The sequence below is a fragment of the Gekko japonicus genome, unplaced genomic scaffold (assembly GCF_001447785.1).
Source record: "Gekko japonicus isolate JY-2015 unplaced genomic scaffold, Gekko_japonicus_V1.1 scaffold2228, whole genome shotgun sequence".
In the NCBI taxonomy this organism is placed as follows: Eukaryota; Metazoa; Chordata; class Lepidosauria; order Squamata; family Gekkonidae; genus Gekko; species Gekko japonicus.
Window position 1 is genome coordinate 138,391 of NW_015169244.1, and position 27,678 is coordinate 166,068.

Consider the following 27,678-nt stretch of genomic DNA (forward strand, 5'->3'; position numbering starts at 1 on the left):
CTTTCTACCCCAACTAAATTTCTGAACAGATACTACCAGGGGTATTTTTGGGCAGGACCGCACAGGAATGGAATTCCGGCTGTCTTCCAAGTTGGCCACGCCTAGCAGGAACTCATTAGCATAATAGGCCACACCCAACAGCAGAAACTCATTAGGATTGGCTACATTAGGGGTGTGTGGCCTAACATGCAAAGGAGTTCCTTCTACAAAAAAGCCCTGGGTTTTGACAACAAACAAGGTAAGCAGAATAAGAAGCAAAAGGTGGGTGTGGCTGGATGAGCACACTTCTGGTAACATGGGGGTGTAGCCTAATATGCCAATGAGCTGTGCTGTCATGGGTGTGGCCTAATATGCTAATGGGTTTCTGCTGTTGGGTGTGGCCTATTATACTAATGAGTTCCTGCTGGGCTTTATCTACAAAAAGAGCTCTGGATACTACAGATACCTAAATTCGTGGTACAGAGTTACATATCTAGTGTGTGCTGGTCTGCCACTTCACACACTGTCTGGGCCTGACACATATTGCATGTTCTCTTAGTGAAGCCATTTTATTTACAAATGCACTCATATAAAAATACACAGCATCTAAACTGAGGAATGAATATTTACACTGAGAATGGGGTCAACCTAATACCTTACAAATGCAAAAAACAAACAAACTCCAAAAAACCCCAACCCTCATCTTTCATATGGGTGCCCAGAATGTTTTCTTTTCTTTTCTTTTTAAAATAATTTTTAATTAAATTTTTATACATTTATGAACAATGAACAATAAAACATTAAACCAAACAAAAAGAATAAACAAACTCAGTGGAAACCCTCATAAACTGATTAACAAACATTTGATTGGATGTTTCATATACTAAATTTATAAACACACTAGAATTTCTTTATGTGATGGTGGCATATATTTGGTTATTTTAGATTGATTATTATGCATATAGTCCAAAAACGGGGTCCATTTAGAGTGTTTTCTTTTTAGATGTGTCTAGTGAGTGCTTGACGGTGGAGGCACTTAAACTGCACTGTATTATTCATGAGAAGTATGTGCTTGCTACATGCTCCAGTAATTTTCAAAAAGTCACCTGATGTGCACAAAATTACTCTGATTCATGACAAGAACCATGTGCTAGTCTCCTCTTCACACTGAATGTATTTGGTTCTCATTATTGGGGCATAGCAGCTATGGTCATGTGAAGCAGTGTCTGGCAAACTTTGGAAATCATATTCTTTAATTAGATACATTCATTTGGTGCTTGAATACATATTGGTTTGTGCTACACTGGCAGTAATGGTTTTGTTTGACTATTGTCATCTTACTTTTAGTCAATACAATCTATACAGTGTCAAAGGAAAAATTGAGCAATGAGACTTCATTCGCATCCCTCAGATTTTCCCTTGTAAGTTTTCTATAGCAATCAAAATCAATGATAGCATGTAGACATGCATATTCAAAGAATATGTGAGAGTTCTCATTATGTATGTCCTATGACAACTTCATGTCATATTGCCTAAGACACCTTTAAAAAAAACACCTGCTATTATTGTAGGCAATACATTATATTTGCCAATTTGATTGATGTATTGAAAAGTGTTGACTGTTGCATTTGAGATATTTCCTCCCCTCTCTAAATGTTTTTATGAGTTCTTGGAACTGGAATTGCTCCATCTGGGAAATTAGTGTTATCTAAATTAAAAATCAAATATTATTAGTTCTTTTTTCTATAGAAACCAATGCTTTGGGTCTTATCTATATATTTAAAACAATTCTCTTTTACATTGAGAAAAAAGGTAAATGCAAATTGGTTATTTTGGACTCTTTGTCAGACATTTATGTAATTATCTTTGATAGCTTCCAGAATCAGCTTCTTCAGTCCAAGAGAGTACATCCATATCCTTCTGTGTCCAATTGATTCCAGTGTATATCAGGATATGTATTCACTGTATTTGCATGCTCATCTGATCTTTATTGAAGTGACTGAATGAACCTTTAGGTGTGAATGGAGATGCCCATCCTCCTTCAATGCTGCCTTTTGGCTTGGATCCATGGAATGTGACTTTCTTGCTTCTGCATTTCCACAGCAGTGCAACATGCCCTCCAATCCAGTTCCTGGGGGTCTTGTGTCCCCTAGGAGCAGGATTTGGGTGACATTTTTGGCTACTGTGGAAGTGGGAAAGCTGGCAAATGGTCTCCATAGGCAGAAATCCTTGCACATATGGAGACACTTCTCTCCATTGTTTCACATAACAGTGGAGATGTACATTCAGAAAGTAACTGATCAAAGCCTGAGCCCAGCATTCCCTGCTTGTTAAACTAAAAAGGGTTAACTAATCTGAATAAATTTCCAGACATTTGAATCAAAGCAGTCTAAAGAGCTTGTATTATGTTTTTGTGCTCTCTACCATCTGCATTTGGACTCTGCTTTGGATCCATTTCTACTAACATTAAAGAAAATTTTCAAAGAGGAAGTGAGGGGTAGATGAGGGGCAGCAATGGGAGAGACTTACTCTAAAGATACATGCCTGACAGGCACACTGGACATCTGGAACACTTAGCCTATGTTCCAGCAATACAACAACACCCCTCACTGGCATTTCTATATAAAGCATTTCTCCCAATCACATTGCTGGTTCATATTGCTTCAGAATGGCTTCTGTCCTGTAGAATTCTATTGTGTTCTCCTACAGGAGCCTGCTTATTCTGCAGTTGGAGACTTTGGGGCCTCCCAAAAGTTAAAAAAAAGGAGGCGCCATCCCTGAGAATTTCATCTCAGCTGAGGGCATCAGTTCCAGGCAGGAATGTGTCTTCCATTGAAACCAAAAATCATCCAAATATAGTGGCCCCAAAAGTTGCTATAGCAATATTAAAGACTAGGAATAAGGCCCATTGTGGAAATAAATAAACAAGCTCTAGAAAGAGGCTCTGGGTGGGTGCCCTGGCCTTGGTCACTCAGTGTCGATTTGCTGTGGCAACCTCAGCAGGGTAAAAGGACACAGAATCCACCATTTTCTCCAGGGGACTGATCTCTATCATCTGAAGAGCAGTTGTAATTCTGGGTGACCTCCAGCTGTCACCTGTTGATTGGCAAAAATGATTCCCTAGGAGGCATTGTTCCTGTCTGAGGTCCCACCCCTCCTCAAACCCCACCCTCTCCAGGATCCACCCCTCAAATCTCCAGGAATTTCCCAACCTAGAGTTAGCAACCCTATCTCCTTCCCAGCCTACCATCAACCTACCTTTATCTGCCCCTCTGACTTCAGCTTTCCATCTGCTCCCCCCTCCTTGCAGCTTTTACCTAGGAAACGTACAGTCTTTCTCCACAGTAGGGACCAAAGTAGCTCACATCATTCTCCTCTCTTCCTTTTGATCTGCTCAACAACCCTGTGAGGTAGGTTAGGCTGAAAGTCTGTGACCGGTCTGAAATCATCTACTCAGCTTCCACAGCAAGAACCTGGGTCTGGCAGACGCTGTTCTGAAGTGCTATCTGCTACACCACACTGTCTGTGGTATCACCTGATATCACAACTGAACTCCAGACAACGGATCTCTCTCTCCCCCTGGAGAAAATGGCTGCTTCAGAGGGTAGACCCTATGGCATTATACCGCACTGAGGTGCTTCCCCTCCCCAAACTCTGGCTTCTGTAGACTCCACCACAAAATATCCAGGTATTTCCCAAACTGGAGCTGGCAACCCTAGTCAGGGCTGGCCCCAATGAGTTCCCCACAAAGGCCAAAGAAGGCCTGGAAAGGGCCTCCTCCCCCCACCTTTTTACTGACAGAACCAAGCTTGATTGCCTAGCAACAGCCACTGAGGGGAAAGTAGGGTTGCCAGCTCTGAGTAGGGAAATACTTGGAGATTTGGGGGTGGATTCTGTGGAGGGCAGGGTTTGGGGAGGGGAAGGACTTCAGCAGGGACTAATGCCATAGAGTATACCCTCCAAAGCAGCCATTTTCTCCAGGGGAACTGGTCTCTGTCATCTGGAGTGTAATTGTAACAGTGGAAGATCTCCAGGTCCCACATGGAGGTTGGCAACCCTAGAAAAGAAACCTGTGCAGCAGGAGGAGAAGAGAATGGTTTGATGGCCACTGGCCAACCTCAGTAGCCATCCGTCCATGAAGAAATCAAGCAGAAGAAGCTTCTTTGTCAGGAGAGACAGCCATTTTGGCAGTTTATTCTGACAGGGATGAAAGAGTGGCAGTGGGGGGGAGTGGAGTGGATGTATCACCCAGCCAATATCATGCGAGTACTCTTGAGTGGCAGTTGACAGGCCAATGGCTGATGGAGCACACAGCACAGCCAATGGGAGAGCTGGAAAGTGCCAATACGTTGGTGCTTATATATGTATCAGATTCTAGGGAGTAAAAATAATGAACAAAATGAACAGAACTCCCTCCCCACCAAAATATATTCTATGCACATTCCTAGTGACTCAATTAACGCAAATATAGCTGAGTACGGGGAAGTAATTTTTATAGAATTTAAATCTACTTTTCTAGTTGTTCATCAGTGCAATCTTTTTGAAATTACAGAAGATAATTAAAAATAGCACACTGAGATCCAATAGTACTTGTGAAAATCTGCTGTTAATTTCCCAAGAGATATAAATTACATTACCAGATTCTCAATTTTCATTATTTCTGTGTCTAATGTATACCAAGCTCTTCCACCTCAACTTGAGTGCATGTATATCTGCTTAGTTCCTAGTGATAATAATTCAGCTCTATTGAAGTTTAGTACTAACAACTCAGCTCTATTAAAATGTGTTACATTATCCTATCCGAACTGCAACTATGCTAGTAACTGTTAATTTGATGAGCAAAGTTTTGTCAAGTCACAGTTGACTAATGGTGACCCCGTAGGGTTTTTGAGGCAAGAGATGTTCAGAGGTGGTTTGCTATTGACTGCCTCCATGTCATGACCCTGGTATTCCTAGGCAATCTCCCATCCACATACTAGCCAGGGCTGACCCTTATTAGCTTCTGAGATCTAGGCTGGGCTTTCCAGGTCAGGGTCGTACGGTTAATTTAGAGCCAAGAAAATTGTTTCTTGTCCAGTGATAGCCTTAATTGTTCATAGATGTGTTAAGTCACTCGCTTAACAAAGGAGTCAGAGAATGATTCAGCAAGAACACAACTTTATTCTTCAACTCGAACACAACTCCAACACGGATCAACATCAGATAGCCAGAACAGCTTTTACATTGCAGCTGTCCTGCTTTTAAACATTCCTGGCTAATATAGCCACACCCACTGTACACATATCAACCTATGAGGTTGCCGAGATAATGTCCAATCACATTCGTTCCCGCTCAGGGAGCTTGCTTGAAGTGATTGGCTTGTTACTTCCTGGGCTAGTGATTCTATTGGATGTAGTTGGATCCTAGCCCAGGACGAAGCTCAACATTACTTTTCAATGAGATGTTCCACACATTGAATTCAAGACAGCTTTGAATACATTACAAGATGTCTTATTGTGACCATTTCCATTCACATAATTTCCCATGTGCTACTTTGCATAGAAAATATCCAAGAAGTATCAAAGCAGTAACAGCCTCATCTCACCTCAAAAGCATTCAAAGAAATTATTTAAGTTCTTTAACATTCAAAGAAATGATTTAAGTTCTTTAACATTAAACCCATTCTTTTCTAATCTAGGTAGATAGAGGAGACACCTGATTAAAATGGGGTTGCATAATACTCTGTGAACCAATCCAAGTGACAGCTGCTGCTAATAAAATCTAATTATTCATTTTGGAATTTCAGAAAGCATTTTTAAAGCATTTGCAAAATATTTTAAAGTCTCTGACCTGTATCCTGCAAACTTCTTTCACTGGCAAAAGAGCAAGGAGTGACCCCTTCTGTGACCATCAAAAACACTGTGCTTGGGCTGTGGAACACATGTACAAAAGCCACATGGGATGATAGCTTCAGTGAGAAGGGGAGTTGGGAGAGATTGGGCAGGAAAAAAATGGTAGGGCAAAACCCTTTACTGTGTTTACCCACACAACAGCCATGGGAAGTAGACCATCATTCCCATTTTATAGAGGAGGAAGAAAAGGGAATCCAAAGAACTGTCAGTGACATTTGTACTTTTACGTTCTCTTCTATAGCTTCACACCATCTCAATGGTCTTAAAGTACTGTATGTCTGGCCTAAGGCTGTTTTTCATTACAAGGGCTGAAGAATGACAAATTTGTAGGTGTAATAATATATGCCCTGAATAATGATCACCACCCAAGTAATCCTTTACTTCCAGAGTTTCAACTCTTTTAAAAAAGATCAATAGAAGCAACGAGATAATCGACCAAACTTGTCCCTTTATGATCAAACCGGAAAAATGCATTCAAAATCACTAGATCGTTCTTTTATAATAAGAATCAAAATGCCTCCCAGCACCATTAGTCAGTCAGTCAGTCAGTCAGTCAGTCAGTCAGTCAGTCAATGTTTATTACAGTCAAAAACCAGCATAAGATCAAAACAGCTCTTAAAATCATCTAATACTCCCAGCACCATTAATTTTTCCTATCTTTAGCTCTTCTGTAATTAAACTGCCTTTTATCTGAGTTTCAAAGCATTTCAGGAAAAGATCTTCATTTGTTTCCCAAGCCCTAGCATTAAAATCCCCAGCCAGTAACACTAAATCAAATTTACTCAGAATTTTTTTGCATCACTCAACATCATCCTAGGATTCCACCCAGTCATGCTCCATGACAATACTCTGAGTCAATTCCCCCCCCCCATAAGAGTTGGGTCCCTAGCTATATCGACCATAGCTGCATGTCCAGGACTACTTAGTGGCAGGGATTGCAGCTACTTACTGTCTCCTGAGGCTTGCTGCTGGTGGACGGAGGCTGATTTGCCCCTGCGGAAGGAGGGAGAGCCAGGACACAAGTGTTGGGATGCCATCCATCAGGATGCTGGGTGGGGTGTGGCCAGCCTATTTAGGCCTGGTGCCACCCACTGCCCGATCTATTTGTCTTTATTTATTTATTTATTTATTCAGATTTATAGCCCGCCTTCCCCGCAAGTGGGCTGAGGGCAGTTCACAAATAGCGCAACATGTGCCAATAATTAAAACACAAATAAGGCTATATATGCCAATAGTTAAATCAATAAAACCAATATTTACAACAGCATAAAGTGCTCCAGATGTTTCGGAAGATCTTCAATCACAAGATGGTATCCTGGGGAGGGTAGTCCCAATTCCATGGCATCCAGGAAATGCTAGAGTCAATTTAGTCTTTCAAATTGATATGTACTGGTTGAGGACTGTAATAATAAACTGACTGACCACATGCTGCATATGGAGACAGAGGAGCTCTGAGTGGCGAGCCTGTCTGCAGAGGCCTGTACCCTCCACATGACGGCCTAGCGGGCCTCTGAGGCCTAGTGGTCTCTGCGCAGTAGTGGCAGTTGGATGGCCATGGTGGCTGTGGCCTGGGCCATGGTGGCTAGCTGCCCAGCAACTCACATGGCTTACCAGGAGTTGGTGGCGGCAGTCGGTTGACCTCAGCCTGGTGTCCGATGCCATGAGGGAATGATAGCAGAGCCCTCCCTGGTCAGGAGCAACATCCAAGCAGTTCCCACCAGTGTTCCCTCTAAGCTGAGTTAGTGTGAGCTAGCTCACAGTTTTTTAGCCTCCAGCTCACACATTTTTGTCTTAACTCAGGAAGGATGGCTCCGGAGCAAACTATGGCTGCGGGCACACGGGCAGGAAAATGCGGGGGGGGGAGCATGGCTGTTTGCCCCAGGGCTAAAAACCGTGCGGTTGCACGAGCAGACCTACCGTGGAGGTCCCGTGGTAGGGGGGAGGTGCCGATCACTCCACAGTCCTGCAGCATGGCAAAGAAGCAGGGCACGGGGCAAAAGGGGTTGTTGGGTTTTTTTAACTCAAATGTGTGCATGCTCCCTTGGGTGCTTGTGCGCATCCGTGGAGACTTTGAAAAAAACCCAAACCTTTTTGTGAGGGGACATGGGCGGGCGCCGGAACTACCACCGGAAACGAGATCAGACGCCTGCTCTTGGCCCGCGGTTTCAGGAAACTAGTACCTCCGAGGTACTAGTTTTTTACCACGCATCTTCTGCGGGAAGCCTCGGGTTCACCATGGGAGCTCGACGCTTCCCAGATGTGGTGGTGAGATCGCACCCAGAAAATCCGCCTATCTTCCATCCCTCTAGTGTGCCTAATGCTCCGTGTGACCGTAGCCTCTGTTATGCAGCAGCCAAGTCGCTCGCTCACAACTTTAGTGCCAGTAGCTCACAAAGTAGAATTTTTGCTCACAAGACTCACAGTTTGGATGAGTCCCAGAAGCTGGGGAGGGGGGAAAGTTATCATGCCCGCCTGGGCTCAGCAGGTGGACAGGTGGCTTTGGGGGGTGGTTTTGGGGTTCTTCCACCTGCATCTGAACTGCTCGGGTTTTGGCCTGTGGAGAGGCCAGAAGACAACCAGGTTTGAGGCCCACAGCACTATTAATGTGGGAGGGGCTTCAAGAGAGGGTGGACCAGCGGCTATGGCTGCACTTTTCTACTTTTGCCTACCTCTCTCCTTGGCAGACTCAGTGTTTGCGTGCTCCACCTCCTTCCATTGAGACAGTTGTGAGTTGGCAATGGCACCCAAAAAGGGGCAAGGAGCCTCAAAAGGGAAACAGCCTGACCCCAGAAAGGCTGCAAAGAGGGCTGTTTCAGTGGTGTCCTCAGATGAAGACAGAGATTACCTTGTTAATAAAGCCATCCTTGATAGGCTGGCTGCCATAAAGCAGCAGCTGGGTGATCCTCCTTCTGTAGCACAGGGTGGGGGCTAGACAGGCTAGATTGTCTTCCACTAAGACATTCCAGGATCAGGTTTATCTGCCATTGAAAACAGGTGTGGGGAGTCACTGGCCCAGTCAGCGGTTCCTGGAAGTCTCACTGCTGGGCATGGCAATGAGCGACAGGAGCAGTTGATGGGAAACCAGCAGGTTGTGCTGTATGAAGGTGTTTTGCAGGCAGGAGGTAAGCCTGAGCTACCCACACAGTTCGCCGACTTGGCCTTGGGACCCTCAGGGTCCGGCTGCTCCCCCGGGTCCTCTGCACAACCACATCATACTGAGTAATGCACTGTATATGATAATGCACCACTGGCTGGCCATGGGGCATGGGCCATGTCCTGCCTAAGACAGGCTGGGGGGCCTCAGTGGGTCTGCCCCAGGCTGGCCTAGTTAGGGTTCTCCTCATCATTTGGGAATGCCATATGAGATGATGCCGGCAAAAGCCCTGCCATTTGGGGACCAGACAATACCTTTAGGGGAATATTTTACCACAGCCGCTAGGGACAAGATACTGAGGGGTGAATATGTAGATGTGTTTCTTCCCACTGCTCAGCTGTTTTTGTGGCTTTTGCTAGGAACAGAAAGCAGGGGTTTAAAGGGATTCAGAGTCCCTTCTTTCTGCTCTATCTACAAACTACCACAAACACCCACAAACTGCTTTAAGAGTTTGTGGAAGGTTGTAATGGTAGACCCGCCATGAACTTCAGTTCGCAAACCACAAACAGGGCAAAATTCATGATGAATTTTGCTCGTGGTTTGGTTCATGCCCATCCCTCGAGTTGTTTAGGCCATGGCACTGGAGGTGCATTCTTATTTAAACTATTCTGTGAGATTTGATATTCCTAAATCAGAAGAGTAAAGCTATGTCTTCATTCTGTGTTTCAAAAAACTCTCATAGTAAGGGGGCAGACTTAGACCTTATTACTTTCATAATTCCTGGTGATTATGTCTCAATATTGTTTTTCATAAGCTGTGGAACAAGAAGAGTTTGAATTAAACCTTCTTTTATAGGCACATATTTGTCTTCTTTTAATAAGCCTTACCTACAGTCATAGTTTCAATCTCATGCTTGTGGCTGCCTGAGGGTAAAAATAATTTTTTCTATTACAATACTCAGGCAAAAAAACACAAACAAAAAAAGTGTCAGCTATTTCACAAGTTCCTTCAGGTTGGCTTGTGGGGTTCAACCAAAGCTGTAAAAAAATCCTGTTGTGTGAAAAGCAGTTTTGCTTTCTACACTCTAGGGAGTGGAGGTTTTGAAGCACTCCAATATTTCTTTCTAAAAGCAGCAGCTTTACATATGGTTTTGACAGGAACCAACAGACTGCTCAAAAGTGAGAAGAGGCGACTTTGGCCTCAGACATCATGAGATTCATTAATGTTTCAGATGTGAGACTTGTGTATGATTCTGCATTAAGTTTCAAACTTCCATTGTTGTAGGTATTCAGTTAATTTAAGCTTGATTCAAACACAGCCCTTCCTATTCCAAACTATACATGGGAAATAGTATGCTTGAATGTTCTCCTATAAAATGTCCCCCCACATAGAAAGCCCGTAGGTAAAGGTAGAACAGAATTTGAGCCCAGTGGCACCATTAAGGCCAACATAGTGTTATATTGGTTATAAGTTTTTGTGGGCATGCACATTTCTTCAGATACATTGAAACATAAGTTACCAGCCATTACATATAAAAAGAGGGTGAGGAGGGTGTTGCCAGGAAGGGCCAATTAGGCAATTGGTAAGACCTGTAAATAGAAGAAAATTAGCATGCAGCATAATAAAGGAGTTTACAAACAGATGCAAGAACTGAATGATGTTAGTATGTGTAGTGAGATAAGAAACCAATCTCTCTGTTAAGCCCTGGGGATTCCATTGTCCTGAGTGTTGTAATAACTTGTGTCTTGGAAATCTCCTATTCTAGTCTGTTTCTGAAGTTCCTTTGCAATAGAACAGCTACTTTGAGGTCTCTTATTGAATGTCCTGGAAGACTGAAATGTTCTCCTAGAGGTTTCTCAGTTTTGTGATTCTTGATGTCAGATTTGTGTCCATTTATCCTTTGGCATAGGGTTTGACCTGTTTGCCCTATGTACAGGTTACCCACCTGAGTCTAGCAGGTAAAGATGTTTAGATTTCTTCCATATTTTTAATTTTGTTTATTTATGCGAAACATTTTTATACTGATTTTGTACTTCAAAAGTATGCAGAGCTGCTAATACTAAAGCCAATAACAATATCTCTCCTGTCTTGGACGGGGTTATTCTCCCCTTGAAAAGCCAGGTTCACAGCTTGAAATCTTAGAACATGGCAATCACATTAGAAAACCAGGTGCCTCCAGTAGTTCAGAGTGCCTTTGCCCAGCTTTGGCTGATGCACAGCTTGGGACCTTAGGGACACAGCAGTCACCTTAGAAAACCAGGTGCATCCAGTTGTTCAGAGGGTTTTTGCCCAGCTTTGGCTGATGCATCAACTGCATCCATTCCTGGACCAGTCAGATCTAGGCTCAATAACCCATGTCTTAGTTACATCTTGACTGGACTACTGCAATGTGCTCTACTTGGGGCTACCCTTGAAAAGTGTTCAGAGGCTTCAGAGTAGGGTGTTCAGAGGCTGCAGCTAGTGCAGAATGCTGTGGCTAGACTGCTAGTTGGGGCCAGCTATCAGAACCATATGACCTGATATTACAGCAATAACACTGGCTACTGATCCATTTCCAAGCCCAGTTCAAGGTGTTTTTACTTTTAAAGCCTTAAATGGCTTGGAATTGTGGTAAGGACCATCTTCTCCCATATGTTCCTACCAAGGAAATAAGATTACAGGGAGAGGCCCTCCTCACTGTCCCATCAATCAAAGAAGCTCATTTGGTGGGTCTTTTCAGTGGCAGCCCCATGGTTTTGGAACAACCTCTCCAGGGAGGTGCACCTGGCCCCTTCCCTTTTGATCTTTAGGAGACAGCTGAAGATGGATTTATATAAGACTGCATTTGGTTAAGTTTTTTAGCAGTACTGAATTGTGATTTTAAAACTTGATTTTTATATTTTAATGTATTTTATTTCATGTGTTTTGCATTTTATGTGTTTTATCTATGCTATAAGCTGCCTTGGGTTGCATAAGGAATAAAGGCAGCTAATATATGTTTTAAGTGTGTTAATAAATAAATAATATGTAAATATTTAAGATCAGACACTGAGCCCAGGAAGAAGTGGATACTTTCCCCAATACTGCACACCTGTTCCTCAAAAGAGAGGGCAGTCTTCTTGACTACTGGAGAAATATCCCCATCGCGGATTAATTGATCACCAGCCAAGAGTACTTCCATTTTACATGGCTCAAGCTTCAGTTTCTTAGCTATTATCCAGCCCATTACTGACTCCAAATATTTGTTCAGAATATTCACTGCTTTCCCTAATTCAGATGTAAAGGAAAAACAGAGGTGGGTGTTACCTGCATATTGATTGTACTTTCAAATCCCTGGATGATCTTATTCAGCAGTGTCCTGTAGATATTGAATAGTGTGTGGTGGTGGTGGTGGGGGGGTTGATCCCTGAGGATACCATGGGCAACTGTATCAGGGGCTAATTAGATGTCCTAGAGAATCAATTAGTTTACACTCCCCCAAAAGATAAGTTCTTCATGAACAGCATCACAGCATCACTGCCACTTCCTTCAACATTGCTGCAAGGATCTTGCCTGGACCCTTAAGGTTTGGTGCTTTAGAGCAATTATGTCATAATGAGTTGCTGATTGTTCAGAGTGATCATTCTGGGCTCTGTAATATCCAAAGAAGGCTCTGTGTCACTCACCAAAACTCTGTTAGATGGCTCTGTGTAAGTACAGTGGCACTAGAGAATTAGTTATTCACTACTGTTACCACCACATAAAGTGAAAAATGGTCTTGCACCTGTTTTTTGTCAGACATGGTCCACATTTTCCTTCACTTGTGCTGAATTCAGGGGAAGAGCACTTTCCCAGGACTTTTCCTATGTTCCCCCGTCACCACTGTGCCACACAGAACCCGTTTGTTGACAACATTGCTAGCTAAAATGACTTTGTCCCCCCAACACTCTAGGAGGGGTGTTTAAACTGTCTGCAAAGCACTTGCAGAAGGAAAAAAATTGGTAGCCATACTATGGCCCCGGTCACAGGGCAGGATTTGCCACACGAGAGGGACGGATTGGGGTGCATCAAGCGGGCGCAATCACACAGCATCATCTGGGAAACGGCGCACACCCATCCCCGATCCATCCCTTCCGGACAAAACTGTGCATCAAAAAAACCCTAGAAAACACTACTAACTACCTGAAAATCCGCTGCAGGGACGGCAGTCTGATCACCAGCACGCCCGTCTCTCCTGCAGCATGCGAGGTTCTGCTGAACTGCGCATGCACACGCATGCGCAGTGGGCTTTCCTCGTTCTCTGGTCCGTGGCTTCGTCCTGGCATCTGATCATGCCGGGGAGGACCTGCACAGTGGCTGGGGGGATCTGTCTGATCCCGCCGCCGTGCTTCTCTTTTGATGCGGCTCAAAAAAGCCGCACTTTAGCTGTGCCTTTCCCCCCAGTGTGAACGGGGCCAAAGAAGACATTCAAAAGACAGTAGAATATTAATAATATCAATGTGCACAGAGACTGGCAGTTTAAAGGGTGACTGGTTCACAGAATTCTCTTTGCTCATTCAAAATAAATAAGTGGGCATGATGTATTATCTTGCTGGTAAAATATTGTTTCAAACCAATGATTCTCCTCCCACTTATGCGGAATGGAAATGACATATATAGGTTAGCTCTGCAGTTGCAAACGGGAATATGTTTTAAGTCACTGATGAATGGTTTCTTGCTGTGGAAATATTTGAAAAAACGAGCCCTAGAGTTCTTTTTTCAGTGTCTAATGTCACGATGCTGTTGCATGCACTTTCTTGGAATTAAGCACCATTGAACCTGGTGGACTTGATTCTGAGTAAACAGGCATAGTTTGCATATTGCAGTCATAAGCCCAGGAAGTTACTGTAGCGCTTGAAGCACCAACTCATTGGATTGGATGGTTGGATCCTACAAACTGCAAGCACAAGGGCACTTGCAGAAATGGCTACTAAACTCAGCATTGATATATCAGTCTCTAACCTGTTAACTGAGCACTATGAAGTGCTGTCAGACTCCTTTTGAGCAGAAGGCTATTCTGCTGTTCCACTTTTCACCCCAAGTTGGTGGATCAGGCCTTTTCCTAGTACAAATGTTAAATAAGTTAGTTTAGTTAGTTTATTCAATTTATATCCTGCCTTACCCTACAAGTGGGCTCAGGGCAGCTTACAACATTGATAAAACAATAAATAATAATTCATAAAAGAATCAACAATTCCAGTTAAACATTTCTGATGGCAGCAAAACAATTCCTAACGATTGTGCCTGCTGCACGTTCTCATTAAGAGACCAAAGTCAGCCAGTGCTGATGCCAAGTTCATATAGGCAGTGCCTAAGGCAGGTAAGGCAAATTGAGTAGATTGATCAAGCTGAGCAGGGAAGGTCAGTGTCATTTGGACATCCGCTACCTCAGGCTGAGTAAGCAAAAACTTCTCCTCACATTTTTCCTTCCATCTCTAGATCTAGAAGGCATAAAAACAGCTTTTAATTTTTTTTAAAAAATGAAGGCTGGAAATCCGAGCCAGATATGGCCCAAACAGGTACTGGGTGGTGTGCCCAGATTCTGGATAAAACCCAGCTGAGATCCCTCCCCTCCCCAAAACCCACCCTCCCCAAGCTCCAGTTATTTCAGTTATTTCCCAATCCAGAGTTGGCAATCTTAATTATCTTGGTGTTCTGGAGATCTTGGGGTGGAGCTTTGATGTCTTGCCTCACTAGGAATAGCAGGAAACTGTGATTTCTAGAGAAGTGTGACATCACTTTTGGGTTTTCCAGGAGATGACATCAAACCATTGCTAAAAGCTGCTTCTCCCATATCCATGGCCTGGTCTCTCAAAACAGCAATCCTTTTTTGTAAGATTCAACCCTTGATTACTAATTACTAAGAGTACTGCTTTTCTCTCTTTACTTTCCAGCAGATTTTTCTAAATACAAGTAGAGATGGGCACAAACTGGCTCTCAAACAAAAGTTCATGATGAATTTTGGCTGGTTCATGTACTGAAGTTTGTGTACTGAAGAGCTGCCACAAATGTCCATGAATTTTAAGGCAGTTCATGGCAGTCCGTGAAGAGCAGAAAGCAGGGGTTTAAATGGCTCCAAGCCATTTAAACTGCTGATTTCTGCTTTTTGTGAGAAACAGCTGAGCAGTGGGGAGCAGAAAGCAGGGTCATGAACCAATACAAATTGGTTCAGTTTGCAAACCAACCTTCCAGTTTGTATCGATTTGTGATTCAGTTCATGGTTTGTCCACGAAACACGATCTGAAACAAAGCACAAAAATGCAGTTCATGCCCATCTCTAAATACAAGAATAACAAGGTGTAGTTTGAAGAGTACATGAGAGAGATATTTTTGGGTCCTACAGTTTTACATTTTCCCCCAGTTTTTCTGTCTTATGAGATAAGTTGAAATCATGGAAACAAGTGCTAAAGAGCTATGGAAAAGTGGTGTCTTTTTTAAAATTTTTGTTTTTGAAGACTTAACTACTAGTTTGCTTGTAATCAAAATAGTTTCCTAAAAATATTAAGCACTAAGATGAGTTGTTTATTACCAGAAGGTTAATGAAACAGTAATTTTATCATCAAACTTTCAGATTAATATGGCAGCCTAAATAATGTACAACTTTTATTAGCCACATGCAACTAAAATGTGTCAATTAGCCATGGCCCATCATCCAAGAGGTTTTCAGTGCTGGACAAATTACACAGGTTCTGTTCTTCTTTCTTTTTAATTTTGCTTCTTTGTCCTTACAGCCCCTTAAATGCTGCCTTACTGTTGTTTATTGTCTCTAGATTGTCGTGGTGGTGGTGGAAAGTGCCATCAAGTAGTGGTTCAGAGCAGCATGGTGTAGTGGTTAATAGCGGTGGCCTCTAATCTGGAGAACTGAGTTTAATTCTTCACTCCTCCACAGCCAGGCAGTTCTCAAGCAGCTTTCTGCAACCCCTAAGGGTCAGACCATTTCTGAGAAGGGTGGGGTCAGCAGAGGCTGCAGGTTTCTTTCTGGTCCATACTTTCAGAGGGTAGCTGTGGTGATCTGCATTAAAACAGATTCAAGTCCTGTAGCACCTTAGAGACCAGCAAGAATTTCAGGGTTATAAGCTTTTGAGAGTTAAAGCTCCCTTTGTCAGATACCAGTAAGAATGGAGATCTCTCTTTTTATTCTAGTTAGAAGATGGAAGGGGTGCTGTAAAGAATGCTTCTAAAGCATGCAAAAGTACAATGCATATTGCAATCAGTTTGATTAGTGCAGAGGGGAAATGTATGAAGGCATCTGAAGTGAGATAGGAATCCTATGTCTCTATTCAGTCCTGGGGCTTTGTTGTTCTGAACTTGTGGTTAACTCAGGTTCAGCAACCTCATGTTGTAATTTCACCTTGAAATTTCTTTGTTTAGGGACTGTCACTCTTAGGTCAGCAATGGAATGACCTGGGATATTGAAGTGTTCTCCTACTATTTTTTGAGTGTTGCAGTTTTGAATGTTTGATTTATGTCCATTTATTCTTTTGCATAGGATCTGACTTGTCTGTCTGATGTAAAGACTAGAAGGGTATTGCTGACATTTGATAGCCTATATAATTTTGGAAGATGAACAAGTGAATGGATCTGAGATGGTATGGCATGTGTTGTTAGGTTGTTAAAGTGGATATGGCAACAGAATTGGCATCTTGGTGTGTTGTAGGCCCTGGTCCCAGAGTCTGTGTCTAAGTTAGGAAGGGTATTGCTGTGGGTGATAAATTGTTTAAAGCAGTCCATGGGCTCAGGTTAAAAAGAAAGGGGATGAAGATGTGTTGGGCAATCTATGTTGTACTTCTCTCCCAACCCATATAGACTGGTTTCCACTCCAGGCACAAGGAAAATATGATGCATGCACCAAGGATACGTAATCCTCTCTGTATCATAGTGATTCTGCTGCAGAGTCTGCTGGCCTGACAACCACCACTGGTTTCTTGTGGGAAGTTTCATTCATAAATGTTATTGTTTATTGTAATGCAGAGACCATAGGTAACCATGCTGAGTTGTTAGATCATAACACTGTATATTCAATCATTCAGTCTGTATCAGTACGTTAATTTGTGATGAGGCAGCAGTAACTCAGTTACTGACAAAGAGTTATAAACAAGATATACAACCCTACCCAGCTCTTTGGTGAAAATAATACAATGTAGATGCCCGGATCCCAGTCCGGCCGGCCTCCGCTTCCCTCCCCCACTCCGGCGCCCTCTCACCTAAATACCACCCGCCCATGATGTCCCGGGCTTGAAGCTTCTCACCTTGCTTAATCTTCCAGCAATCTGACTTGTCTGTCTGATGTAAAGACTAGAAGGGTATTGCTGACATTTGATAGCCTATATAATTTTGGAAGATGAACAAGTGAATGGATCTGAGATGGTATGGCATGTGTTGTTAGGTTGTTAAAGTGGATATGGCAACAGAATTGGCATCTTGGTGTGTTGTAGGCCCTGGTCCCAGAGTCTGTGTCTAAGTTAGGAAGGGTATTGCTGTGGGTGATAAATTGTTTAAAGCAGTCCATGGGCTCAGGTTAAAAAGAAAGGGGATGAAGATGTGTTGGGCAATCTATGTTGTACTTCTCTCCCAACCCATATAGACTGGTTTCCACTCCAGGCACAAGGAAAATATGATGCATGCACCAAGGATACGTAATCCTCTCTGTATCATAGTGATTCTGCTGCAGAGTCTGCTGGCCTGACAACCACCACTGGTTTCTTGTGGGAAGTTTCATTCATAAATGTTATTGTTTATTGTAATGCAGAGACCATAGGTAACCATGCTGAGTTGTTAGATCATAACACTGTATATTCAATCATTCAGTCTGTATCAGTACGTTAATTTGTGATGAGGCAGCAGTAACTCAGTTACTGACAAAGAGTTATAAACAAGATATACAACCCTACCCAGCTCTTTGGTGAAAATAATACAATGTAGATGCCCATAGTGATGATCTAATCTGTAATTCCCCTTAACATTGCTAAAGAGACAATCAGATCCCTATGTTTTCCCTGCTTTTATAAAAGGTGACGGAATTTATCCATAGTTAGTATTTCCAAAATATTTCCAGGGAAACATTTCCTTTTAGGCATTGATGTCGCTGTGAGATGTTCACAGTGAGCTTCTCACCTTGCTTAATCTTCCAGCAATTTGTCAGTCATCACCAGTGTTCCCTCTAAGCTGAGTTAGTGTGAGCTAGCTCACAGTTTTTTAGCCTCCAGCTCACACAGTTTTGTCTTAGCTCAGGAAGGATGGCTCCAGAGAAAACTAGTTCATTCAGCAGCCAAATCGCTCGCTCACAACTTTAATGCCAGTAGCTCACAAAGTAGAATGCTTGCTCACAAGACTCTGCAGCTTAGAGGGAGCATTGGTCATCACTCATGTGTTTCTCTGAGAGTGAAGAAGCTCTTTTTATAATATAACTTGTACTCAGTTCTGAAACCCCCATCCTTTATTAAAGGATTTTGCCCTGTGTGCAAATATGCTGAAGGCAGAATCCAAAAATAATACATGTCTGTGCTCTTCATCTTCTTCACTTCAATGCATGTGCATTTTATACTTGGACATCAGAACTTGAAGGCAAAACAAACTGAAATACAATTTCTTTCTTAGGTGGTCACTGCTGATTTTGCAATAGCCAGCAGCAACTTAAAGTGGGATTATTCCATTTAGGGAGCAATTTCCCTTAAACATCTGGGGCATCATCCCTTCAAAAATGAGTTATTATCACCTGTCCTTACCTTTGGAAGTGGCAAGGAATGCAGTGCAGGGGGTAAGCATGTCCGTGTAAAATCATTTCCACAACCAATAAACTCTCAGAAAACATGTCATACTTGTCTTCACATAGACTATTTTTGTGTTGTAACTTACCTCAGTGTAAAAAAAAAGTTTCAAAAGGAAAAGGGTATTTAGAGACCAAGAAACAGAATATGCTGAAAACAAGAGAAAGCAACCCACACATCATGTTTGTGTTTGCCAAAGTCTTCTGTCACTAGTGTGTTGATAGACTACAGAAATTAAGCTTCTGTCTCCTTTTGTAACTCTCTACTGTAAGGGTGATGAAGAATAGTTTGCTGATTCAGTGACCACTGGAAAGGGTGCTTTAGTTTTCTTTATCTAAGTAAATAAAACTCACTTCTGTGAACAGAAGGTTCAAAACAATATACTGCTGCATTTCCCCAATTAGACTGATGTAGAGAATCATTCCTAAAGCATCCACTAAGGGGAGTGTGATTCTGGACCAGCCTTTCTGGTTTCTATGACAACCAAGGGGAGTAGAGTCTTCCAAGCTGAGCGCTCAGCGAAGCAGGTGCTGGGTTACATAGCTGTTCCGAATCTGCTGGATTCGATGGAGCAGCAAGCCTGCCTGTTTCCCATTTTAAAACACCTTTTTTCCTTCAAGCTCAGTAAATCACTACGGTTGAGATCTCATATATGAAGATGGTTCACCACTCGGGTTCTATTCAGTCATTTAAACAGCAAAAAGGTCAGTAGGAATCTTTTGTCTCTCAAGCAATGTGTGTTAAATCATTTGGTCTGCATGCCCTTGCAGTATTCTCATGCTCCAGCATAGCGGCTGCTGAAAACATTTGGCGCTCAGTGCAATGCAGCCGCTTTTTAAACTCTTGCAGTAAGTTAAAATGCTCTTTAGTTGAGACCTTGAAATGGTTCTTTGGGGGAAAGAAATTCCTCCACCACCAAACATTTTTTTTCTGGGTGGTAAAACAGGATTCAAGCTACATACTAGTAATCGGTCAGAGATCTGTTTGTCACAGGGAATTCTTTCTTATGCAATTACAAAGCTCATTGCAGTGCTGAGATAAAGGATCCAATGTTGCAGTCATTCAGTGTTGCAGAATTCTTCCTGTCTTATTTTTACATCATGGGAGGCAATTTGCCTTAGCAAATTGTTGGACTAATGACAATATTTTTTCTGCCTCACAAGCATGCTCATACTTACGTTTTCAGTAGCTAATCAACCAAAGTTTATTCAAGATTTTACCCTGAATGTGTTGGATAAACTACTGAGTTGCTCACTTCTTTGAAAAATAGTGATCATATTCACAGTGTGAGCGGGAAAACTGATATACGGAGAAGCCTTCTAGAGTGAAGGGGCTTGTCTGGATGACCTTACATTATATCACACCCCTATGATTGTTATCCCTGTATTTGCAGCTCTGTCTTAAAATTTAGATTTAGTTGTTGCTTTTTCCCATTGGCAATGCATTGCAGCTGTATGTTTGCATGTTATCAATATACCTAGTAATTTTGTAGTATATAAAATATTGTATCCTCATAAGAAGCAATGAGTTACTGTTCCCATTTTTTATAGAAGAAGAACTGAGGGTGTGAGATGCTAACCAGCATAGGGCCTTCAGTAAGGTTGTGTAGTTAAAAGCAGATCCCCCACCTCCAAAGCTATATGTCAAGCCATACTGGTTCTTAGGGGTTTTTTCCTGTAGCTGTTTACTAAACTTTAGTGCCAAAGTGTGTGTGTGCATGCTCGTGTGTCCTTTCAGTAGCTCTTTGGGATACATTTGCAGACTTTGTGTGGAAATATTTAAGCTGGATTTGTGAATAACCATTGTGAGTAACCATGCTTTCCAAGTTTCCTGGGGAGTTATATTTGAAGATCTTATTCTCAACAATCACCAATTCATTTAAGTTCTTCTTTTACTCTGTCATAACTAGATCCGTCCAACCAATAATGTGATTATGTGATTATGTGAATTGGAGGTGCCTTTGAACAGGTCTCTAGAAAAATATCACATAAATTTTCCAAATAAATACTTTTCTAAATAAATAATCTTATCTCATAGAGAGTTAGGTTCAAACTAGGCTAACTATTGTTTGAGTTGCCAACTCTTTTTTGAAAGGGCTGTTCATGTGCCTTTATAGTTCCATGAGCAACAAACAGAAATTTAACCGGCAAATCTTTTCCCTGCAATTTTTCTCTTCAGTCCAACAAAAAAACTACCTGATAAATATTTGACATCTGTTAAAGGTACAGGAGTTCTTGCAATGAAATGTTGGCAACCTTAAACATTGTTTCATTACTCTACCATTGAAATAAGTTCTGTATTTATTTTCCTGAATGTAAAGCATTTTATATGCAAAAAAGCCTAAGAAAATTAACAGCAGTTTTAAAGCAGTCTATTAAAACTTAATTACAGCATAATGCATATTAAAAATACCCCAGCCATCAAGTGGCGGAATCATGGCTCAAAAATCGAATTCCAAAAAGGCTGCATAGTGGTTCCCAAAGATGCTGGAGCTTGACGATCAGTTGTCCTAAGGAGGAAGAATACTAAACTAGTACAAAAAACATTTTTCTTAAGCCTTATGGTATATATTTTTTCTACGTAGACAAAAAGCTTTGCAATTTGTCTCCTTTTCTCATTCCATTCCCAAACTACAGTTTTCTCAGATTATAGTTTCCAAAATAAAGAAGGTATGATTATCATGCGGTGAGATCCTAAATCTATATACTTATAAATCGTACTGAGTGCAATTTAACTTCATCCTGAGTAAATGTATTTAAGAACGCTGCCCTATTTTCAAGTAGTGTACATGCTCATTTCTTTTGCCCCACTGCCATTTCTAATCAAACACATTTTGCAGATTTTTGAAGAGCTGCAAAACCCACAACCTGAGATAATATTGGTATCAGTGTGTGCACGATATACAATGATGTCTCTGTCTTTCAATTTTCTTGGGTGGAAAAACCTGTATCAAACAAGTTTTGAGTCCATGTTGTTATGTGCCTCATGTACATAGACCAGGTAACCACAATTTATGGAAACTCATTCAGCATTCATTACTTTGTAGGATGCCCAGAAACCATGGAAGACATTGTTTTAATAGCTGCAGACATTGTGGATTTCTGATTTTAAGGATATGACTCATTTACTAAGAGGTCTTGGTTCCACAATAAAGGATGCTTTATTAGATTCTCAACTCCCTGTAGCAAATATCTACAGAATATGTTCAGTAGACACCAATTTGATTTCTCTTGCTATTAGGTACTGTGATGATTAACAGAAGTATCTGTTTTCAGGGAACAATTGGTGTGGTAATAATACTTACCAGTCATATAGTATTTATTGTATTGTATTGCATTCGTATTGTCCTTCACACACATTTTCATGACAACGGCCATTGAGGGTATGTTAGAACTATAATTGTGCATGGTCTGAAGCTAAAAAAAGTAGCTTTAAAAGGCCAACTTGTGAGTTTGTGGCAGAAACAGCATCTGAACAGGGGATGGAATATCGCATTTCTTATGGGATACAGGTCATTTTCTTAGCCGCTCTGTTACACCATTCCTTAAATAGTCACTCAGATGCCTAAAAGTCTTTATTTGTTGTGGAAAATAACATTTCAATTCCATAATGGTAGTAAATCTTCCTAAATGACTGGGCAATTCACCATGGTTCCTAAAGGTCAGTAGTTTCTTTTTCTGTGGATATACTGCCTTGTCTAATCACTACATAGTGCTATTTCCTAAAACTCAGGGCCTATTAGTATGACATGTTGTTCCCTGTCCACCCTGGGGACTCTCAAGGAAATATACATTGGGAATTCATAGGTGAAACTTAGACTCCCAAGCATTTAGAGGCCTGATTCACAGCAGAAACATAGCATACTGGGAGAGGGTCTCGAGCCTCTACCCGGTACCATTTTCCTGGCCACAAATTATACCAAAAACCTACTATTTGCCCCACTAAGTAAACTTATGTGTAACCCATTGGCAACATGTAGCCCCCAATGGATGAAATAGGAGCTCTCTGGGGCCATTTTGAGTCAGAAAAACAGCATGTGAGTAAGGCATCAAGCCCCCTCTCCTCTTGCACCATAATCCCACTCCAAATTGGGTCCCACACCACTGTTAATCGAGTTTGACCAAGGATCCCGGTACCACATGTCTGCTTGGCAGTCTTTGGGATAGTCCCAGAGTCAGAGCTGGGAACAAAAGTATTACATAGATAGGTCCTCAGCATTTGAAGTGGTCCCATATAGAAATAGGGACTAATATATCATACTTTTATTTTGTGCCTTTTTAAATGATCATGCCATAGAGTCTGTTGACCTGACCATGATTTCTTCCCTCAAAAAACAAAGAAAAAAACAGAAGCCTAGTTCCACAGGAAACCCACTACAGGGTGAGACCCCATGGTAATTAAACTGCCTTTTCTTTTAACTTTTGAGGCAGTCCTGCCTGCTGCTGTTTGTCCAAAATTTATTTGGATCAAATAGACAAGAACATTTTGGTGTGTAATTAACTGGGAAGGAAATTTATGCCTATAATTAAAGCCTACATTAAGACAAATAACCCAATTCTATCTCCTTTGCCCTTTGTGCATTTTTGAGCTCTTCGTGTCACAATGTACATTTCCATTTCCATAATGCATGCAAAAGCCTGCCCTAAATTCTACTTCATACAAAATCTGTGATAATCTCCTGGAGTGAGACAACTGCCTCACAGATGTGTTCCCTATGATTCAGCTTCTTGGGGGGAGGGGTGGAAAGCAACTTTTATAGGCCCTTTTTAAGATTTTTACTTGTTCTATTTCACTTAATTACACATTTTTAAAAAAAGAAATTTTAGGTGGCTTGCATGAAAAATTTAATATTTTAGCACAAACAACTTTACATGTAGTTGCTATAATTTTTCTCTTCTCTCTTTTCTTCCTTCCTTGCTTCAGGCTTGCTCCAAAACTCACTAGTTTGCTTGAGTTCCAATCCATGGCGATATTCAAGTGCAAATCTGGGGGTAGTATACTCCACACAAAACACAATTCTAAATGGTGGTTAAACAGTTGAAATCCCAACTATTATGCAGAGTATACAAACTCTAGTTTGCAGAGGGATATAGATTTGGACATTGTGGTAAATGAGAGCTTGGTCAAGCTGGAAGTTTTACAGCAAGTTCTGCACAAGAAGGGACCTTGACGTAAAGAGGCAGGGGGCATATGCAAGCAGAGCAACAAGCTATGTTAAGGCTAATCAGAGTTTAATTGCAGCTATGTTTAAATGTAGCCAATGGCTTACATCCATGGTGGAGTGTTTCTGCCCATGGAGTATGACTTTCTCATCTTCTCCCTCCCTCAGCAGCCAGAAGATCCTTAGACAATTGCTGATCTGAAGGCCAAGAGCAGCATTTCATTGTAGTAGAAAGGCGAGAAAGTTGAACTCCATGGAACCAAGCTGTTGTCTTGTAAAAAGGATAGTGACAAGCAGTTGCCCCAGCACCCCTAATAAAGGCATGAGTCCATTGCATGGGCTTAACTAGTTTATTAAAATTAGCTGATCTCTAGTATCAGAGCCAGTTTGGTGTAGTGGTTAAGTGCGTGGACTCTAATCTGGGAGAACCAAGTTTGATTCCCCACTCCTCCACTTGCACCTGGCTGGATGGCCTTGGGCAAGCCGTAGTTCTGATAAGAGCTGTTCTTGAAAAAGAGCAGTTTCTATCAAGAGTTCTCTCAGCCCCACCCACCTCACCGGGTGTCTGTTGTGGGGAGGGGAAGGGAAAGGTGTTTGTAAGCCGCTCTGAGACACCTTTGGGTAGTGAAGGGCAGGGTATAAATCCAATCTCTTCTTCCTCTTCTTCATCACTATATATGCTAATATTTAGTGGAGACGGCTGTGCTAAGCAGCCTAACCATGGATTTCTATTGTGTAGTAAATCCACCCTGGTTCCAAACTCTGCCAGTAGCATGAACTGGCCTTGTTTATCCTCACAGGTACATCATGTGCTGAGAGGTACTAAGCCCCATCCACATTCTCTGATGTGCTATAAAGCCACTACCAGGTTCACAAAGATGTTGCTTAGCACCAAGGGCACATTTTTTCTCAAGTGCCATCTCACTGTAAAGCCAGTGATGGCCTGCTTGGTGTAGTGGTTAGGAGCACCGACTCTCATCTGGGAGAACCAGGCTTGATTCCTCACTCCTCTACATGCAGCTGCTGGTACAACCTTGGGTCAGTCACAGGTTCTTTCAGAGCTGTTCTCTCAGGAGCAGTAAGAGCTCTCTCAGCCCCACCTACCTCACAGGGTGTCTGTTGTGGGGAAGGGAGATTGTAAGCCACTCTGAGACTCCTTCAGGTAATGAAGGGTGGGGTATAAATCCAATCTCTTTTTCTCTTCTTCCCAGGCCCGTAAGTACAGTATGGCATTCCGGGGCCCAGACCCCCAACTTTCTGCCAGGGCCCCCCAACTTACCACCCTGACCAGGCCCCCCAACTTATTTCTTGTGCTTGCCGCTCCTGCCAGTGGTGGCAGCAAGCCTAGGACTGCCCCCACCCAGCTCATTGTATCTCTCCTTGGCAAGAAAAGCCCTGCCCTCCACTCCAATGCTGTTCCTCTTGCCTCTCTTTCTCTTGCCTGGTCGGCTGATTTCAGAGCCAAGTGGCAGAAAGGTGAGTCAATCTCCGCCTGCAGTGTGTGCCCTGCCAACTGAGCCACCAAGTGCGCAGGCCAGGCAAGGCTCGACCAGGTGAGAGCAAAATCTGCCCCTTTGTTTCTCATGGGGTGCCTGAAAGTGGGCGGGAGGACAGAACACATGAACTGTGGCTCCCTCTCTTCGCTTCCTGAGGGCAGTGCCTGGCCGGGCGAGGGGGATCTCTTTCTCTTTGCCCACGTTTGTTCAGGATGAACTTCCTGTCCCATCAGTCCCAGCTCGCATAGGAAATTGGGGGTGGGGCAAAAAATAAAGATGGGGCAAAATATCTCAGGAATAGCAGAAGGAATGCCATTCTGTGGAATAGGGACAGTCCCCCAGCAGGACCAGCAGCACCCTCCGGCAGCTGGCAAGATGGTCAGTGGGGTCACCTCCGAGTTTGCCCTCTCGTCCTCGGTTAGTCACTTCCTCCCTGGCTGCCTGCCTGCCTTCCCGGCCAAACTTGAGGTGCACATACTCATGAGTAGATGGTCAGCAGGGTCCCCTCTGAGTTTGCCCTCTCATCCTCGGTTAGTTGCAAGTGGTGTCACTTCTCTCTTTCTCCCACCCCGCCCCGCTCCTGTGTATCTGGAATCGCTTTGCTGAGCAAACTTTGCTCTCTTCACTTCCTCCCTGCCTGCTTGCCTGCCAGCCAAACTTGAGGTGCACATACTCATGAGTAAACCCTGCAGATCCCTGGTGGCTGCATTTTAGAGAGTGTGTCCGCTCCTAAGTGTCCTCCACCTGACCACCTTCCCTTTCTTGAGAGCCTCTCTTTTCTTTCTCTCCCCACACCCCTTCCTCCTCTGTCCTCTGTCATTCCCACTTCTGGTATGGTTTTATAAATTAACTTCAATTGAATTCGCCAGTGCCCCCTGAGGAATTTAAATGCCCCCCAACTTAAGAATTCCTGGCTTCTTCCCCTCCTCCTCTTCCTGCTTCTCGACCCTCCATCATGTCCAGTGGGTCCAGGGTGATTGCTGACCATTCCTACCTATCATGAGCAACTCGCCATATTCCTGTCAAACTGTTATGGCCTAAACAGTCCAAAGACCAGATCCAGTCAATCTAAATTCTATACCTATGTCCCCCAAACGTGAAGCAAGTGAGAAGAAGGTTCTTCCAAAGCCAATCACGGGGAACCCAAATAATTTCTGTGTGGCCCTACAATGGTGACTGGCTAATTACACAATATTTAAGGGAGGGAGGGGGGTCAGCAACAGACAGCAAAAGCCTGCTAGGAAGGGGCAAGACTTGAATAAAACACCCCTTCCTTGTGCCTGCCCATTAGCCATCCAGTTGGGAACTCGTGCCTTATTTGAAGAAGGGCTGGGGCAAATAGATCCCTGCCTTTAATGCTGGGAATATCTCTTTTCATAAATGAAAATGTCATACTATATCAAGCAATGCCAGGAGGAAAAAAAACCATATTTTACAAGACAACCTGAGCATGCAAATTACCTCACAAGGTAAATTACATTGTGAGGTGATTTGAGAGAATGAAAATAAGGGTAGTTTATTCTTACAGATGACCATTCTGTACCCAAATTGTGATATAATTCTAATTATCACTTGATACGATATATGTAACCAAGCTACTCCAGACTGAAACAACTCACTGCATTGTAGTCTTATAAATGGCTCTGTATAGGGGCACACATCTATTCCATGAGGCAGATCAAATGTAATTGATATCCTAGTGTTCTTTTCGGAATCTATAAACTTCAGTGTACTGTTTGTGATAAGAATAGCAGTCCATTAAGATCCATCTTTTAAAAAGATGTTGTGCTATGCATGGTCAAAATGCACCTTAATATAATAACCCCTTAATGTTAGGAATTAAAATTACATGAAACAAAAGAAGCAAGAATATTTTAAGGCAATGTCTGTTAAGAAATGTTTGATTGTAGCAAACACTTGTTTACACACAAGGAGAGATCAATTACTCAAGAGGACCGGAGTTCTGTGAACAGGATGCCCAGTCATTTTTTTCCTCTATAAATCACCTGTGTGTCAGCGGCCCCGGTCACACGGGCAGGAAACTGCGGGGGGGGAAGCGTGGCTGTTTGCCCTGGGGCAAACTAACACGCAGTAAAGCGATCATACCTCCTGTGGAGGTTCTGTGGAGGTACCGTGGAGCTTCTGTGGTTACGGAGAGGCGTCGATCACAACACATGCCTGCGCGCAACGAAGAAGCGCGTCAAATGTAATTGATATCCTAGTGTTCTTTTCGGAATCTATAAACTTCAGTGTACTGTTTGTGATAAGAATAGCAGTCCATTAAGATCCATCT